Source organism: Phyllostomus discolor, chromosome 13 (assembly GCF_004126475.2).
Source record: "Phyllostomus discolor isolate MPI-MPIP mPhyDis1 chromosome 13, mPhyDis1.pri.v3, whole genome shotgun sequence".
Classification (NCBI taxonomy): Eukaryota; Metazoa; Chordata; class Mammalia; order Chiroptera; family Phyllostomidae; genus Phyllostomus; species Phyllostomus discolor.
In genome coordinates, this window is record NC_040915.2 from 37,432,423 (window position 1) to 37,450,890 (window position 18,468).

The following is an 18,468-nucleotide window of genomic DNA, read 5'->3' on the forward strand; positions in this document are numbered from 1 at the left end:
GGGTCACGCGGCAGGGCAGGGGCAGAGCTGGGCTCAAGCCCCGGGGAGTCTCTGCAGGTCCCGGCGCCCGGCCTCCCGCGCCGCACAGCCCCGCTCGGCTGCGTTGCGAGAGCAGCAGGCACTATTTATTTCCCCGGGTGTTTACATTTGGAACGGGGCCCTTGGCGATCAGAGCGCCTCGGGACAGAAAGACCCAGCTGAAACATGCGTGAGAACACAAACAGGAAAACAAAACAACGGCATCCGACAGGGACATCCCCAGGCGGAAGCGCGGGACGGACGCTGAGGACGTGAGACCTCCTCCCAGGCACTCGGGAAGTGACCTTGAGCCGGCCTTCTGGATGCCAGTCGCCCCAGGACCAGGCCAGTAGCCATCGTCGTCACCAGCCGTAGCCGCAGCATCCCCTGTGTTTCGGCGCAGGCACACCAGGTGGACACCCCAGCTCTGCCAGCTCTGGCTGTGTGACCTTGGGCAGCTGAACTAACCTCTCTGAGCCACAGTGCACCGGGGCCTGGCTCCCAGGGCGGTTGGAGAGTACGTGGAATTGTGGAGAGGAAGCCACCAGTGGGGTCAGGCGCGGCTGGCACGTTATAGCCCTGATAAGCGATAGAGTCTATTCTCCCTTTGCATCTAAATGTCCCTTCGTGTGCCTTTGCGAGCAGGGTGAGCGCTCAGGCTCTGGAGCGGGCTGTCTGAGACGCATCTCCGCTCCAAATACGACTGACGGGGAAGAACATTATGTAACACGTCAAGCCTTGCTCCCACGGCTTTCGGATGGGGTAACGGCAGTCTCTGCCCCCAGGCCCGCGTGGCGTTTCAATAGGTTAACCCGTGCGGGGCCTGTCACAGCAGCGGACACCGGGCGAGTGCGCCCTAGCTGCTGCTGCTGACGTTGGCCATTCGCCAGCGCCTACTCGGCGGTCGGGGCGCACGTCACTGCCCCCTCTTACAGATGGCGGGAGCAAGGCCACGGGTGGAGCAGTGGCTTGGCCGAGGCCACACAGCCGAGAAAAGGGGGGGCTGGGACCTCTGCACGGGGCTCCTCGCCCCAGGTCAGCACCCTTTCCGTTACGAGCACCCTGAGGACGCCCATTCAGCAGGACCCTGAGGCCTCGGTCAGCTCTGCCCGAACAGAATGAACGGGAAGGCGCCTTGTGAGAAAGCCTGGTCCCCGGCTTCGGGCTGACCCGGTTCCGAACTGCCTTCCTAGCTGTGTGGTCTTGGTGGGGGCATTGGATTCTCTGGGCCTCGGTGTGTCACTTATCACTTGGCAGTGTAACGACGGCCTCTGTCCCCAGGGCTCGGGGTCCATGTGAGCAGGAAATGAGAATGGGCGTAAGAGCTCCCAGCACCGAGCCAGAAACACGGAGAGCGCTCGGAAAACGCCACCGTTCCCTCCCCTGCCCTCTCGGTGCATCTGTCATCACCTCCCCTTGGGGCTCCTGGCACCGGCTCCATTCCCGGCCAGAGGGACCCGGGTGACTGACGGGACTTGACATTCTAGCCGACAGAGCAGCTTCGTCTCCATCAGCCTGCCCCAGCTTCCCGGGCCCTGGCCCCGGCAACTTCCTCCCGCCTGGGCACGGAGGAGTAATGAGGCCACGAGGGGCTGGGACGCGTCCAGCCCCGATCCTCCAGGCCCTGCCTTTCTCTCTCGCCCCGCCCGCCCTTGTCCAGCTCGGACTCCTGCCCCCGCCTTCCCTCCCTCCGCCCTGAGGCTTTCAAGGAGGCAGCGCTGAGACCTCCAATGATGAGCCAAAAATGACTAGCACCACAGTATGAGATGATTTAATTCTACAAACCCGCGGTGTGTTCTTACACGGATCTGGGGGCTCTGCGAATACAAAGCCGAATGCCATGTGGCCCTGCCCTCGGAGGCTGCCAGAGAGAAACGACACAGCGACAGAAATGTGCAGAATGACAGGATGCCCAGTAACAAGCAAAAACCGTAACGGCTGCCATTTCTTTATTTGGAGCCTTACTTGCGCTCCTGTCAAGGTCACCGCTCGGGTTCAGGAGGTCATGAGTCCGGCCCCAGCTCACACGGCGGCTAAGGGACAGAACTGGATTCGAACCCACGTCTGTCCGATCTCAGAACCTGGCCTCCTCTCACTCCACGACGTTCATCCCTGTTGGGAATGTCCCCGATGGAAAAGGGACAGTCGCCGTGCACCGTGGAAAGGGAGACGACAGACGACAGAGGGAATGACCAGCCTGGGGAAGGAGCAAGGAAAACCCCCCGGATAATCTCCGTGAGCTGGGAGTGGCCGGTCGGCGCCTGCGTGGGTGGATGGGCAGGCACCCGCAGCTGCACTGTGCTTCCCCCTCCTCCTCTTCCTCCTCGTGACACAGCTCCCTGTGGACCAGACCCCCTGAGCACACCTGCCACCCCTCCCCCCGGCACTGCATGCAGTGGTCACAATCGAAATCATGCGCTTGGGGCTGGGAGTTTACTAGTTAATCAAAAAAGTCAATTGAAGTAGGAAATAATTTGAATAATGAAACATATGTCGCCTGCTTTATTCTGTTCTGGCTGCTGTACAAATTGCCACAGACTGTGTGTGACTTATCAAATACAGAAATTTATTTCTCACAGTTCTGGAGGCCAGGAAGGCCAAGGTCAGGGAGCCGGCACGGACACAGGCTGGCAAGAGCTCTCTTCCTGGGCCAGAGCCGGCACCTTCTTGCTCTGTCCTCACGCGGTGGAAGGGGTGAGGGAACTCTCTGGGGTGTCTTTGGTCAGGGTGCTAATCCCGTTCCCGGGGGCTCCAGCCTCTCAGCCTAACCGCCTACCAAAGGCCCACACCCCACCACCGTCCCATCGGGCCTTAGGGATTTCAGCACACGGCTTTAAGGAGACACAACTGTTCAGACCACAGCACTGCCCAAACACCCCATTCTCACGTAACGCACATACACACGCATGTAGCCGAACAGCATTTAGATGGAGGCCTCTGAGGCCTGCTGATGGGGTTCCCTGCCCACGTCCTCCCAGAAAGCACAGCGCTAGTATGTCTAACACTCACGTCACAGGTGTCCTCCACGTGGAAGGACAAAAGGCAACCCGAGGGCAGAATCCTTCCAGGTTTTTACGCTTGTTTCCCTCGATGTGATGTGAACCGAAGAAATGCAAGCACAAAAAAAGAGAAGGTGAGCCTTGGCTGGCGTAGCTCAGTGGATTGAACTCAGGCTGTGAACCAAAGTGTCACAGGTTCAATTCCCAGTCAGGGCACATGCCTGGGTTGCAGGCCACGGCCCCAGCAACCGCACATTGATGTTTCTCTCCCTCTCTCTTTCTCCCTCCCTTCCCTCTCTAAAAATAAATAAATAAAATCTTAAAAAAAGAGAGAGAGAAGGTGATTGTCCAATGAAAGCTGAGTCGAATGCTTTGGAAACACCGCATAAAAACGAGTTACTGTAAGGTGACCCACAGAAGGCATTCCTGCTAAAGCGTGACTCGCCTGGCAGGGCCACAGAGAGCAACCCACTGGCCTCAGTTCCAGCCTGCCGCCAGCACCAGGGAACAGGGAACAGACTCATTCATCAGAACAGACAGCTAAGTGGTGGAGGCCAGAGAGAGGTTATCTCCTATTCCTGAGCCCCCCACAGCATCCACGTGGGTGGGGACCTGCCCGCGCCCTGGCCTGCTCCTCATCTCCCTCTTGTTCTCCCGAGAGGAAGGCGTGAGCACGACCCTACGGCACTGAACGGACCGTCTCTACTGGCGGACAGGCCCTCTTTACTCCCTGCGCCAGGGAGGGGCAGCTCACGGTCACAGCCGCGTCTCTCTTCTCTCACTGCCAAGGCTCTCAGCTCTTGGCTTCCATCTCAGACTGGCCACAGGAAGTTGTAGGTAAGACTAACATCATGAGGGGATGGCGAGAGGGGAGGACCTGTAGCAGACGAGGCTGGGAGGTGGGCAGGCGTTAGTTTGCAAAGGCCTCGGACACTGGGTGGAGGCATTTGAACCTCATCCACAGGCAACGACGAGTGCCCGAGGCGGAATCTGTGCTGAAGAAAGGTCGTTCCGGCGGTTGACGTGGAGAATGGGTGGGCGGAGAGTGCCCTAGAGAAGGCGCTGAGGAGGCTGCGGCACCCGCCTGGGCAAGAGAGGATGCAGCTTCAAATAAGACAAGTAAGGCGGGGATAGGAAGACAACACCAGGCCCAGCGCTGGATTCGGCACAAGGAAGGAAGGAGAAAGTCTCTGACGATGCCCAGGTTTCTCTCCTGACCAACTGGCCCCACCCACCCAGAAGATGACGAAGACAGGAGCGAAAGCAGCTCTGGGTTCAAGAAGATTCTTGTTCAACAAGATCTCTGTTGGCCGTTTAGCAAGTGTAAGGGGCAGACAGAAGGAGTATCCCAGGGTCATTCAGACTCACTGAGGGGGTGGCATCAGCGAAACGGAGCTGTTCTGGCTGTTTGAATCCTGGGGAAAGCACTCCCAGCCTGGAAAGGATCCGGCTGCCTTGCTCTATCCTACAGGGTGCAGCAGGAGCAAGGGGGGGGGGGCACGGCTCTGAGGTCACCCCGACCGGGGCAGAGGTTCCCGGCTCTGCGGACGTGGCTCTGGGTGTGCGGTTTCACGCCTCTGAGCCTCTCTTTCTTCGCCCACGGCGTGGAGATAAGTGAAAACACATTCCTCAGGGGCTATCTTGAGAACCAAATGGATATAAAGCACGAAGCTTACACCTAGAACATAGTAGGTGTTCAATAAATGGTGCTAACTGGTAATCAGCAGTGGTACTTTATTTGTAATCTATAAAATGCCATCTATGATTTCATGAAGCCCACAGCAATCGAAGAGTTGTCCTTCTGGAGGGGATGGCCTAGTGGCTCCAAGGGAGTTCATGAACAGATATTTACTCATCTCGGTTTGACGAGACTCTCCTGGCTCCCCTGGGTGCCCAGGCCTGTGACAGGTGCTGGGAATTTAGGAGAACCTTCCCGAGTTTGCAGTGCTCCTCCCTTCACCACACACGCACACACCCCAGCAGTCACGATCACCAAGCGGGGGGGTCCCCGAATTGCCCAGGAGCCCTCAGCGCTGAGTTAAACTGACATTCTGTGCTGGGCTCCGGGCACACAGAGAAGAGCTGAGCTAAACCTGCACCCTGGGGTCTTGGAGCCCAGCGCCAAGCCTCACTGAGCCTTGAATGAGCGTTTTCCCCAGGGAACAAGTGCCCACCCCCGCCTCGGGCTCCCTGCCCACGCACAAGGCTGCCAGCCCATCTGTGTCCTTGAGAACATGCTGGGCTCCTGACCCAGGCAGCAGCTGGTCCACTACCTGCTGCCCCCGACCCGGCACCTGTCCAACGCTGAGGCAGCGAGGACGGAGAGAAGGAACTCGGTAGCCGGGAAGGAACGTGGAACTTATCCAGGGGGAGGGCTGTGCAACTCGCCAGACCTGGAGCCCGAGAGAGACTTGCTTTCCACCGAGCTCTGGCGTCCCCGGCGCTGCGGGCTGCGGCAGCCCCTTTCCCGCCCGGCTTCCGTGTCCCCGTCCGTTAAAGAGGGATGGCGACTGCGCCCCAAGGGGCTGCTGGGACGGCTGGGCGGGACGTACTCTGTTAAGACTCCTTCGATGGGAAACGACAGATACTCATCAAATGCCAACTGAAGAAGAAAAAATCGTTGGTTCAAAGTGTAACTCAGAAGTTTCGGAGTGGAGATCTGACTTCAGAAAGTAGATGCCCTAATAAAACCGTCAGAAACCCCGCTCCCTCCTCTTGTATCCTCCAGAATCGCTTTGCTTTTAGGTGCATCTTCCCTTGCAGAAGCCCTGGACTTATGCACTCCATCACTGGGAGGGGGGAGGGGGAGAGAGAGAGAGCTTTTATCACGATAGTCTTGAGACTGGTCCTAATTGGCTTCTGTGACCTATACAGATGATGATGGTTTTTCCAGGTTTTGGAGTGGTTTATTACACAGCAAAATAACTGGAACGCCATGCAAAAAGAGGCAAGGCACTTCCAAAGAGAATACTTTTGATAGGAAAGTATTAAGAGACACCCTTGGGGAAATGTTTTTGATCCAGGATATTTGTGCAGAAATAGGCCTCTTGATAAGCGCACTGCAAAAGCCAAGTGAAAAATAAAGAATTCTGTAATGAGCTGTCAAACTTTACTGAAAAAAAAAAATATATATATATGCCCTCTAAAAATCCAATACTTAAATCGATTCTTTTTGTCCTTAAAACCAGCACACGCTTTCAGTTATGACTGATGTGTTGTTAAACTTAAGATAGCATTAATTTTATTTCATGTTTTAACTCTTGACAAAAATCAAATCAAGTCTATCAAGCTGGATCATGTCATTGGCTGACGCTCAGGAACCTCTGTAACCAGGGAGATGGGAGGCGCTGGCAGGTTTAAACTGAGCTGCACATCTTTTTGCTTCTACCAGGTTCTCCTCCCTCCATTGCCTGCTGGGAGCCTCCCGTGCTCTCTGATAGGAAAATACCGGTAGCCCGACGAGCAGGGAGCACACCGAGACTTGGGGCCGCGAGCCCGTGGCTGGTGGGCGGCAGAGATGGGCCTTCCCCGCCTCGAGTCCACGTTTCTCATCCCAACACCGCTGACTTCCGAGGAGAGGAGTCGCGCCCCGAACGGCGGACACGGTGTGAGCACACGCACGCTGCCTTGGCCCCCCACCGGCACAAAATGCGCCTGACAGCCTGCTCTGCGGCACTCCTGGTGCCCGACACTCTGAGCCCCGCCCTCTGGGGGTCTGGGGGCGGCATGCCCGCCCCACCCCCCGCCCCCGGCGTGTTATTTTTGTCGTTTCCCATCGGGCAGATCCCTGGTCGGCTCCAAACCGGCTCCACTGTTCTTGTCTCTTTTCGTGCAACGTTTATCAGACGTTTACTCAAGCCCAGTGTCCCCCCCGGAGCCATCAGGCCCCCCGCCTCCATTTTCTGACCCCGCCTCCCACAACCACTCCCCTCCCCCATGCCACGCCCCCCCCGCAGGCCTCTCCTGCGCGTCTGGGCACCATCCCACTGAGGACCTTTGCAGCCCCTGTTCTTCTACCCTCGTGGCTCATTCCCTGGCTGCCTTCGAGTTTCTTCTTAAACTTCTCCTCCTCGGTGAGGTCTTCTTGACCCCTCGGGACAAATATCCGCACCCCCAGCACTTCCCAGCCCCATCGCTGTCGTAATGTTTCCCACGATCATCACAACACATGTCTGCACCCCTTTACGGGTTCACTGTGTGTCTCCCCGCCCACGAGAAGGCGACGCATTCTAAGCACCTGAAATGGCTCTTGGCACATAGTAGGTGTTCAATAAACATTTGTTGAATTGATGAATGCCATCAATACACCAACCCGCCATGTTCTCTGGCTTCTAGAGTTTTCTACACATGGGTGATGCAGCCGAAGCGTCCCCCATGTCAGGAGACCCAGGTGAGACCCCCCTCAGAGCCCCTTTCTCTCTGGGGGTGCTCCCCCCTTGCCCCACGACAGGAGTGGGGCGGGCGGTACCCAGAATGCCACTGACTCCAAAGAAACCCTCTCCCCCTCTCTCTAACTCCAACCCTCCCTGCCCTCGAGGCTGGCCCAACTTGCTTGAAAATCCCTGAGTGTGTCCTTCCTCAGCAACTGGCACCTGCATCTCGTTTCCGGCCTCTGCGGCCTCGCCGACCCTGGGACAGAAAGGGCCCACTGCAACAGCCTGCTGCACGTCCGTCATATCGCTGAGCGTTCACGGGGACCCCGCAACACAGACGACTGTGCCCGCGTTTCGCAGACAGGGAAACTGAGGCTCGGAAAGTCCTTCCCCGCTGCCCTCTGAGAATGGACAAACGCTGACAAACTGTTTGTCTGTGAGTGGCCCCAGAGGGCTGTGGGCACTGCTGTCCCCGGTCTCAGGATGCCCCCCCACCAAACAGTGAGTTGGGGTCTGGGTACTGCTGTTTTCTGTGTTGGTCTCTGCCCCGCACCCGGCCATGAGAACACCCTCCACCCGCAGGCAGGCAGCTGCTGGGGGAGCTGCGGGCCCTGCTCGGTGGGGCCTCTCGCCCATTCCTGTGATAAGCAGCTTGGTGCAGAGGTGAATGGGTGTGATGATTAGCCTCAAATGAGGTTTGGGGATTATCTGTGGATTTTCTCTCTCCATGCGGCAGACACAATGGAGCGGCCGGGCCTGTGATTTTAGATCCCGGGAGAGGGCATCTTCGTGGCCTAATCTATACCGAGGCTTGAAAGTCAAATGCATTGGGTTTGGACCCCAAGCTCCGTGCCTTTGCACAAGCCACTGCACCTCTCTGAGCCTGTTCCCGCTCTCTGCACTGAGGAAGTGGACACATGCTAAGACTCGCTCTTCGTCATCGGAAGAGGGGCGCCTCCGGAATCCTGGTTTGAAGGATTTTACGTACAATGGTAGCGCACTCCGTTAACTGCCTCCAAGCGTTTTACCTCCTGTTGCAACTCCTTGGCAGCACCTCGGAGGAGCACCCTGACCTCCGGCACAAAACCCCCCCAGTGACCCTGTCGGCCAGCGCGGATCGAGGTCTCTTTATGCGCGAGCGTCCCACAGGCACGTTCGCGTCTGCTGCTCTCGGCAATCCCCCCAAGACAGATTCTGTCTTATTCTCACTTTACGTATGAGAATTTCTGGTTTCATGTGGTTTGTCCAATGTCACAGTCAGTGAGGGGTGAGGACAGGCCTAGCCCCCGAGTCCTGTTCCCCAAAGCCAATACCTGGACCCTCTGCTAAACGCCCCCGCGGTGGGTGCCGTGGTCTCCGGGGAACGTTCTGACACGGGCGTGGGCGGGCCTCCTCCGAGCGGGCTCTAGGCGATGGGATGGGACCCCTTCCGCGAGCGCATCCCAGACGCGCCACCCTGAGCCCCGTTTCCTCGCCTGTGAGCTGGGGGTGCCCGCGGCCCCGCACGTGGTGGTCTTGAGGCCCGCATGAGACATCATAAATGGTCGAGAAATATCACTTTTCCTTCTTTTCTCCTCAAAAGCTAATATAAACTGACTTGCTGAAATAACGACACCTGGGATTTAAGAACACCAGTAGAAAACAGGAAAACAAGTGGGAAGCTGATAACGTTGGACATTGTCTAACCAACTATTTGACGTGTCGCACGACGCCGTAGCTTCCACGACGCTGCGAGCTGCCCTGCCACGGGAGCTGGGCGATGCAGGAGACAGCAGGGAAGGTGTCACCCTCACTGATCCCGCAAACGTCCACGGAGCCACCCTCCCAGCACTGTGGGCTCAGGGACAAACACAACTGACAACCTCCGTGCTCTCGCGGAGACTCCGTTCTGGAGAGGGAAAGGGGAAGGAGCCAACGCGGACGCTCTGAAGAGCAGGAGCGTTGTCAGAAGCGAGGCCGGGTGGCGCGGCCAGGGGGCCGGGGGCGAGGAGGGCTCTGTCACGGACGGCGAGCGGGTGGGCGGGCGCTCTCCGAGACGACGTTCGCACGCAGGCCCGGCCGCTGCGGAACGGTCCCCGCGGGCAGAGCGGAGGCCCGAGCGCGGGATGAGAGGGGCGCGCTCCGAGAGGGGACGGGCAGCGCTGTGGCTGGTGTGCAGACCGTCACGGGGCCAGTGGTGAAATAGTAAGACCAGAAGGACGGAGGGGCCAGACCATGTGACACCTTCAAGCCCATGAGAGGAAGTTCGGGTTTTATTCTGAGTCCAACAGAGAAGATGCCATTCGGAGTTTGGAGGCTAGTAGCTTTCGTGCTTTTAGAAGCCACTCTGGGCCCAGATACATGAGGACGCTTGAGTCATGACCAAGGTCACGTGCACAGCGGTGCGGGGGCATGGCCTTCCTCCCAACGGATGGTGCTGCTCTGTCAATAGGGCAGCCACACGGTCCAGTAAAGAAATCTCAACCCCTATCTCCCCCATATACAGCAGTCAGTTCTATGCGGGTTGTAAATATAAATATAAAAGGGTAAAACAATACAGATTCTAAAACACAACGAGGAAAACATATTTATGATGTTGGGTAGACAATAATTTCTTAAACAAAACACAAAAAGCACTGACTATAAACAAAAATTGATAAATTGAACCACTATAAAATGGCAACTTTTATGTATCAAAAGATACCATCAACAGGGGAAAGAGACAAGCCACAGACCAGGAGAACAGTTTACATGTGTATTCACTCTGTACATACATAGTTACGTCTGTCCCTATGGCCTCAAAAGATTCTTATCCAGATTGCATAAATAATTCTTACAAATCATGAAGAAAATGACAGATGCCACAATAGAAAAACTGACATAACCATGAATAAACAATTCACAAAAGAAGTGGGGTGAGGACAGGCCCCGATGGGCATTAAACACACGGAAAAGCACTTCATTACCCATCAGGTAAATGCACACTGAAGCCACTACACACTCCCTACGTACACAGAATGGCTAAAAGTAAAACTACACGGACAACACCAGGTGTTGGGGAGGATGTGGAGCGACCAGAACTCCATGCACAGCTTACAGGAGTGTAAACTGGTACCCGTACTTTTCAGAAGTATCTACTAAAGCTGAATAGATGCACGCCTTAGCCACTTATTTCACTCCTGGGCGTATGACCAACCGTATCCCTTACCTATATGTATCCAAAGATCTACAATTTGGAAACAAATCCAACAATTTGGGAACAACCCAAGAATGCATCCTCCCATTGAGAGACAGCCATGCCGTGGACTACTACACAGCAGTGGAAAGTAAACCATTGCTGACTCAGGAGCGACGGGAATGGATCTCACGGACATGATATTGGGCAAAAGGAGGCCAGACACACAGGAGTGCACGCGGTGTGCTCTCACGAGCAGGCGACATTACTCCATACGGTCAGAAATCCCCCCAGGTCTGCGGTTTCCTCTGACGAGGGGTGAGGGGCGGCAATAACTGGGGCGCCGTGATGGAGACCCATCTCCTTCCTCTCCGCTCTCTGGTTGCTGGCCGCACAGCTGTGCTCGCTTTGTGACAATTAAACTGCTCGTGTCATTTGTGCTCTTTTCTGTATGGGCTATGTATTTTAAAAATCATTTTGGGGAGCAAAAGTGGTAGGGCCCTGGCTGGCGTAGCTCAGTGGATTGAGCTCGGACTGCAAACCAAAGTGTCTCAGGTTCGATTCCCAGTCAGGGCACATGCCTGGGTTGCAGGCCACAGCCCCCAGCAACCGCACATTGATGTTTCTCTCTCTCTCTCTTTCTCCCTTCCCTCTCTAAAAAAATAATAAAATCTTAAAAAAAAAACCCTCAAGTCAAGAGAAAAGCTTGTGGGGAGGGGTGTGGCGAAAAGGCAGAAAATTGTACCTGAACAACAATAAAGAAAATAAATAAAATGTTTTTTTTTAAAAAGTGGAACCAGAATGGCCAGTGGAGATGCTGCTGTGCTAGCGCGGGCGGGAGGCCGTGATGGCGTGAACAGGAGGAGACGTGGTAGAGAAAGACAGGAGTGGACTAACTGCAGATACGTTTTGGGGCAAGGCCTTAGCTGACGTGCCGGTGGGCCGGATGCTGAGGTCGGGGGAAGGAAGACTTCAGCAGCGGCCCGTGGGTTGGGGCCCCGAGCATCTGGGCAGACGTGGGACCGCTGGTGCAGATGAGGAGGACCGGAGCGGAACCTGCCCTGTTCAGACGCCTTCGCGTGTCACCTCCTTTACTCCCCCCACGACCTTCCTCGTTTGCTCTGGTCTTGCCCCCACTTCACGGACAGGAAGTTGAGACGCTCAGCGGGGAAACTGTCTGCCCGGGCTTCCCCAGGTCTGGGAGGGACAAGAGTGGAGAGGCCGTCTCCGGGGGGCGGTCAGGCAGTGTCGGGGCCCTCCTCATCTGTAAAGCGGGGAGAAGAGCCACTCCCACCTCCACAGGGTTGACGGATGTCACAGGTTTTAAGGGGGCCCGATACCAGACACGAGTCGGCCGTCTGTGAGTTGGCCATCACCGGGGTCCGTGAGGACTTGCCCACTGGGGCGGAGGAACAGAAGGTGGGTTTCAGCTCTCGAGCCAAGACTGAGTTTCATTAGTGCAGTGATTGTCCTTTCAAACACGGAGACCCACGGTGGCATATGCCGCTGCCACACGACAGGGGCCGTCGGGACCACAATCCAGAAGCCGAAAGACACAAAGTGCGTGCAGCGGAAGAACTCCTGGTTGGCGAGGTGCTGGCCGCCTGGGTGACAATATGCTTTCCTGCACGTTGGGAAGGTAAATTGCGGTCGTTATCCAGCAACCATTCTGGGCAGCTAAAGCCCAGTGTCCCCCGGGGGTGCTCGGAGGTAGGAGACCATAGGTTTTTACTTTCTGGAGTCGGTGGTTCAAACAACTCTGATGCTTCTCATCACTTCTCTCTTACGTGAGTTGTTGCCGCAGCCTCTAAGCTACACGTCTCCAGGTCCTTCCTCTTCGACAAACACTGAGTGCCGGGCTCTCGGCGGGAACCAGCCCGCAGGCGTGGTGCCCTGGTGCAGCTTCAGGTCTGATACATCACTCCGGAGCGGTATTTCTATTTCTGCGAGCAGCGAGTACTTTGCAGTGGGTAAAGGCCTGACCCCCTGTTGTTCCTGTGGGCTGATCAAGGTGACGGTGGCAGCTTTTCATGCACAGTTGTTGTTGCCTTTCAGTGGCTTCCCGCGGCCTGCAGGATAGGTAGAGAGAGGCACACGGCCAGGCCTAAACTGAATTCCAGCTTCGTGCCCCGCCCCGTCCCTTACATCATCGGCCTTACACTCCACTGGCGCCAAACCACGAACAGCCCCTTCACTTCCAGACCCCAAGGGGCTTGAAGATTCTATTTTGTTCTCTCGGTCTGAAATACTCTCCGACTGTCTGCCTGGAAGCCGCCACTTCACCCTGCAAGATCTAACTTCAGCCTCCAGTAGCACTCACCCGCCTTCCTCTGTGTTCGCAGCACTCTCAACATGAGTGTTTCTCAATGGAGGTTAAACTGTAACAGAACGATCTAAGAGTCATCTGCAAGTCCCAGTCCCCTCCCTGCTCACCGGAGCCTCAGATTCCGTGGTTCTGGGTGCAGAAGGGTTACGATCTCAGGCTTTGAGTCGAGCAAATCCGGTGAAGTCCCAGCTCAGCTGCTGACCAGCCTCACAACCTTGACCGAGCTACTTAACGTCCCTAAGGTTCTGTTAACGCTGTGAAACGAGGGAGGAGCTAGGCAGGAATGATTCGCGGACACGCAAAGTGTAAAAACGCAGTACGGCATCTGACATCTGGGAAACCTTGAGCCAATCGTAATGATGATCATTGCAGTGAATTTTGGTTTCGTCTGACCCCGGCAGCCTATTCAGTTCTTGCTCGCCCCACCCATCCCCGGGTCGAGGATCCCTGCTGAGAACCCGTCAGGTTGTATTACGATCCGTCATTCCTGTGCCTGCGTCTCTCACCAACGCAAAGTCCTGGCGGGCAGGAGCCACGTCCTCGTTCTGGAGTCCCCAGCCGACAGCACGGCACCAGGAAGGGCATCGTCCCTCCGAGCCGTGTGGCCTTGGTCAGCTCAGCTGGCCTCTCTTAGCCTCAGATGCTTTCAGTGTTGGGGAGAATGAGACCCACCAGATAAGGCTGCCATGCCTATCAAATGAGAATGTGCTCTGCAGGGTGTGACCGTGTTTTGCAGGGTGTGAACGTGCTTTGTAGGACGTGAAGTCAGCCGTTGCCATGGCTACGCCATCCAGGGTGAGCAGGGGCTATGGCCCAGGCCCGGCACCGCACAGCCTCGGGTCTGTGGCCCTGCGCTTGCTCTTCCCTCTCCCGTGGAACACCAACGTGACCCTCCCTTTGAACGTTCCTGGTTGACTTGTGCCTAACGGAGGATTCTGCAGCGACCGGCACAAGGACTCGAGCCGCGCCACAGCAAAAGGGATTATGGGGGCGCTGGTGTGACGTGAGTGTATCTCAGAACGCTGACCATGGAGGACACTGCAGTGAGCGAGCCGGGCCCGGGCCTCGCCCCTGGAGAGTCCCACCTGTGCTGAGGGCGATCCCGAGATGCACGACTAAACGTGAAAGGAAAACAGTTTCAAAGAATAATAATAATGAAGAAGAATGACATGGGCGATGTTAGCGGCTAATGGGGGGGGGGGGCAAATATGACAGTGGCCAGAGACGGTCTCCTTAGGAGGTGACATTTGAGCTGAAATTCAAAGGACAAGAAGGATTCAGCCAGTAAAGATCAAGGTTATAAGGGCCCCAAATCAAGAAAACAGCAAAAAAAATTTTTTTTTCATTTTTAAAAAGCAGTTTGGTACCAAATGGAGGTCCCTGTAGGTAAAATCACTGAGCCAGGAGCCGGTGCTGGAGGTGAGGCGGGGGGGTGGGGGGGTTAGGCGGGCGTGCTGTTGTGGGAGGTGTTGCGGGCTGTGATTTAAAATACATACAGAAATAAAAGGGACAATCACATGAAAGAGAAAAGGCCACTTTGACCTCTGCTTCTCACACGTACATTCGCTCAGCAGATGTAATTCATCCTTTACTGCCTGCCAGTCACCGCGCTAGGAGGTGGAGACACAGAGGAGAGGAAAATATGGAACAGCTTTTACGAGCCTGGTAACAGAGGATAGCGATGCACAAGTCATTGTAATACAGTGCGATTAGAACTCCAGTAGAGGAGTGAAAAGTAGAGGAGGCTTGGGGGCAGGGCTGACTCTGCCTTAGGCATCAGGGAAATCCCCATTCAAATGAGGGCACTTGAACGGAAAGAGGAAGCGCAAGCAGTGAGGTTGGAAGAGCGCTCCAGCCAAAGGGAGCAGCAGGTGCTAAGGCACTGGGGCGAACCTCTTCAGAACGGGCGGTCAGGTCACCTGTCCTGGTAAGGGCACAGCTGGAGAGGAGGCCCTGGGCCTCCGGGTGAAGGGCCAGCGACTGCGCCTTACTACAGCTGCACTGCAGAGAGAGGAGAGCGAGAAAGCCCTCTCCGGGGCATGGCAGATGACGGACAGGACTAAGGTGCTAGGAGCAGTTAGGGAAGCGAGTCAGTTTGCAGCAGACCCGGTAGGAGACCTGCATGTGGATACTGGCCACAGAAATAGGGGGGGGGGGCGCGGGGGGGGGAGATATTTCCAAGGCAAGATGCTCACTGTCCCCTAAGTAACAGGACCCTAAGTCCCCAAACTTCAGGGCACAACTGTCACTATGGGGAAGTCCCCCACGTCTCCCTCATGGTTTCGCAGACACCTCTGCTGGCGCCCTCTCTCCTCCCTGTCGCCAGCCCCCGCCTCCTTTCCCGGGAAGCCTGGGTCTCCCCGGAGCGGGTCTGCCCCTGGGGGAAGCCTCTCGGCTCCGAGCCCTGCAGCCCGGCTGACATTCCGGCGGAAGGAAGAGGGGCTCGGTGCCCCCCGCGTGCACGTGTGCTAGCCCCGGCAGGAGGGAGCGCCTCCGCGGAGGAGTCCGGAAAGAGGGCGGGAGAAGCGCGCCAGAATCGCGGTCCGCTCCCAGGCACCCAGCTCGGCCTCGGAGGAGCTGCAGCTTCCAACAGGTTCGTAGACCGCGCGCTCGCTCTCCGCTGCTGAGCCGCCACCTCCGCCGCGGGGGCAGGCTCGCCGGAGAGGCCCCGGCCGCAGGCCCCGCGCGGCCGAGCTCCCCGAGGGCGGCTTCCTCGGGCCCTCCTTCCTTCTCCCGGTAGCTCTCAGCGGGGCTCTTCCGGGGCGAGGCGCGGAGGGCGCCCCGGGCTCCTTCCCGCGGCCGCACCACCTCGGGGGCAGCTCCCGGGGCCCGCAGGGTCGGCCCCGCACGGCGGACAGCGGCCGCCCGGCGGCTCGGCTCCTCGTTTGGTCCGGGCTCAGCACCACGGCCGCCGAGGACAGTCCCTCGCCCCCACGGGCTCCGCGCGGCGCGTCGGCGGCGGACAGCCCTGGCCGGCAGCCCGCTTCCTGCCCAGCCGCGAACAAAGCCGAGAGGCTGGGGCCTCCCGCGTTCCCTGGGGGTGGGTGTTTGCGTCGCCTGGGGGGTTTCGGCTTCCCCCCGAGCTGTGTCGGGCGAGCTGGGGAGGGGGGCCTAGTCGCAACCGCCGCTCTGGTCTGCCGCTCGCCCAGGCCTGGCCGTGCAATGGCGGGTCCCAGCGGGAAGTCGGAGAGGCTGGGAGGCACCGAGGGTCCGGAGCTCCAGCTGGGTGGGCCGGAGCTAGGCTCAAAGAAAGGGGTGCATGGCCGGCTTCCCTCCAGACCCCCCCACCTCCACTCTAGCTCAGGACCTTCCGAGAGCCTAACGCAGGTGCCCCGGGCTGGCAGCTGCAATCGCGCACTCGGGCTGTCCTCAGAACATCCCTAGAAAGTGTGCGGCTGAGTTTCCGTGGGGGAGGGTGCCGAGAAGCCACGGGGAAGCCGCACAAACGGGGCAGCTGCACGCTCCCCCGCCCTGCCGCCCAGGGTTCCTCCCCCCCCCCCCCCCCCCGGGGGGAGTGAAGCCACCAGGAAGGAAGAGGGGGTGCGGGGAGCGGGCTGTGAACCGGCTCGGTTCTGGGAGACTGCTATTAGCAGGAACAGAGGTGGGAGAAGCACGAGAAGCTGAGAGGTTCCCAAGCAGAAAAGCAAACGTGGGAGTGGAGACTTTTTTCCCTGGGAGCTACAGCGGGAGGACCCTCCCCGGGTCACGTGACCACCCCTCACGGAGGGTCTCACTGGGAGACCCGGCCTGCTGCAGGGCAGAAGTCAAGTGCCCAAGGTCAGACAGCGGTTCAGCAGCAGAACTGGGCCTAAAGCCCAGGCTCCCCAAACCCGGAGCCTGTGTGCAGCATCCCCAGAGACGCCTGCTAAAATCCCAGATGCAGGAAAAAGGGCTGGGCGGTGGTTCCCACTCTGAGCCCAAATCTCAGCTCTGTCACTGGGCACGTGACCTTGGGCCAGTGACCTCCTGAGCAGACAGGGTCACGGTATCCACTTTGTTTTTAAGGATTTGATTTAAAAACCTGTATAATGAGATGAGGGTGGTGTCTGGCACATAGTGAGTGTTCAAAAAATTGGTAACTACCCTCCCTGCTGCGATCGATCCCCTTGGTAAACGTGCGCCGAGGACCTGTGGGGTGTCAGGCACTGGCTGTGGGCTGGGGAGACCGCGCAGCGTCCAGAGGAGGACGCGGAGCGGCGGCGGATGCGGAAAAGAAAACAGGTGCGCCGCGGAGCGGTGAGCGCTCTCATCGCGCGCGCGCGCGCCAGGCTGGGGGCTCTCCCACGCGGGAGAGGTGAGCCGTGAGGAGCGAAAAGGAGGAGCCCTTCTGACAGATGGAACCGTGTGGAGAGGCCGGAAGGTGTGACGTCGCAGCCGCTGGGCTGGTGTCCCTGTGCCAGAGGGGCCTTGGGACCCAGATTGTGGAGTGCGAGTGGGGAGAGAGGCTAGGGCCGGGCTCCAAGGGGCCGATCGTGATGGCTTCTCTCAAACGTATTGTTTAAAATAGAAGGAAGAGTACAAGAAACCCTCACGTATCCATCACCCAGCTTCAACAATTGGCTAGTTTTGTTTCCTCTCTACCCACACCCATTCTCATCACGCGCACACACACACAAACACACCCAGGCTTATTCTGAAGCAAACACACGACAGCATCTCATTCAGAGCAGCAGGGTTTTTAACATCAGTAACAACGCCTGCCATTCCACTGCCGTCCCACTAACTCAAATCCCGACTTTCCCTCCTTGATCTGTTCTGAACGTGCCTGTTCCTGGCAGGAAGCTTTGAGACGGCCACACTGCGGTGATGCGGCTTGTGCCCTAGAGAAACTAGTTCAGGAAAAAAACAAGGGCACATCGACCCTCCACAGGCTTGGCCGAACCTGAACGGTTTCTCTCCCCTACCCACGCTGTGGCCAGAGACCAGTGACTGTTTAGCAGGCTGCTCAAAAAACAAACCAAGCCCCATAAAGAAAAAAAAAATGAGAGCTTTCCTTCAAAGTAGTCTGAGCGATAAGCCCATAAAAACAGAAGTCGTGCAAATCACTGATTTGGAAATCCCCAAGCCCAACAGCCACACTTTACAGATGAGGAGATGAGGGTCGGAAAGGAAAGGAAACCCACCGGAAGCCCCACGGGGCTCACCCCAGAGCCCAGGCCTCTGGGCTCTTCATCTAGGGCTCTCTTCCATCTGCCACTCTGCCTGGGAGACTAGGCCTTAGAGTTTCCCAGCCCGTAAACTCGGGGTGCTGTGGCCTTCCCTGGAAGGAGGAGGAGGAGGAGGAGGGAGGGCAAGGAACGCCCTCCCAGGTTCTCCAGAGGATGACATGTATGGCCGCTGGACTTGGAAACGCCATAACACGCTTCCCTTCCATGTCCTTCCGAACAAGTTGATGATGGCGGTCCCTGTGCTCTAGCCTCTGAGCAAACCTCCTGGCTGGCCTGCTGGTTCTCATGAGCAAAGGCTCAGCGGTCATGCACTCAGATCTCATTTCTGTGGGTTGCCGCCCGTGCTGCTTGCCTGCACCAGCCGCATGTGAAGCCTCCCTTTTCCCACGTGCCCTGAACGTGGCTGCGTGTACCTCTCAGCCACAGACCC

At 57.4% G+C, this 18,468-nt stretch overlaps 1 protein-coding gene across 1 annotated transcript in view; it reads left to right on the top strand.

Annotated features, from left to right (window-relative positions):
- The first annotated feature begins 14,502 nt into the window (after positions 1-14,502).
- Positions 14,503-18,468, top strand: part of CPLX2 (complexin 2) — a 69,172-nt gene continuing 65,206 nt past the window's right edge. The window contains exon 1 of the mRNA XM_028528456.2: positions 14,503-15,463. The gene's annotated coding sequence lies outside the window, so the exon portion shown is untranslated. The remainder of the gene's footprint in view (positions 15,464-18,468) is intronic.